The following is a 421-nucleotide window of genomic DNA, read 5'->3' on the forward strand; positions in this document are numbered from 1 at the left end:
GAGAGGCTTGATTGCCCCAATTGCGTTCCCCTGCGTCGCTCTCCCTCCCGCAGCTGAGGAGAGGGGGCTAACCTTCACTGCGCCTGCGCGCGCAATGTTTTTTGAAATTGAATTTTAATTTATAACCAGCACGTATTTTACATAGTTTCTCATGGATTATAATTGTAAACTAATTCCTCAGTCTGTTTTGTGTACTTTGAACACTATGCTTCAACAGTACACAAGGCGTTTTTTTTTAATGACGTCATAAAACAATGTGCCACTTTACCGTGTGTGTGCCAGACACGTGACAACGATACTTCTGCTTCCCATCAACGAAACGCAGACTTGGGGTATTCAGACAGTATGAGTTATGGGTTGTTGTTGTTGTTGCTTAGGAAAAAAAAAAAAAAAAAAAAAAAAAAAAAAAAAACGGTGTTTT

This window comes from Cynoglossus semilaevis, chromosome 20 (genome assembly GCF_000523025.1).
Source record: "Cynoglossus semilaevis isolate Cse_v1.0 chromosome 20, Cse_v1.0, whole genome shotgun sequence".
Classification (NCBI taxonomy): domain Eukaryota; kingdom Metazoa; phylum Chordata; class Actinopteri; order Pleuronectiformes; family Cynoglossidae; genus Cynoglossus; species Cynoglossus semilaevis.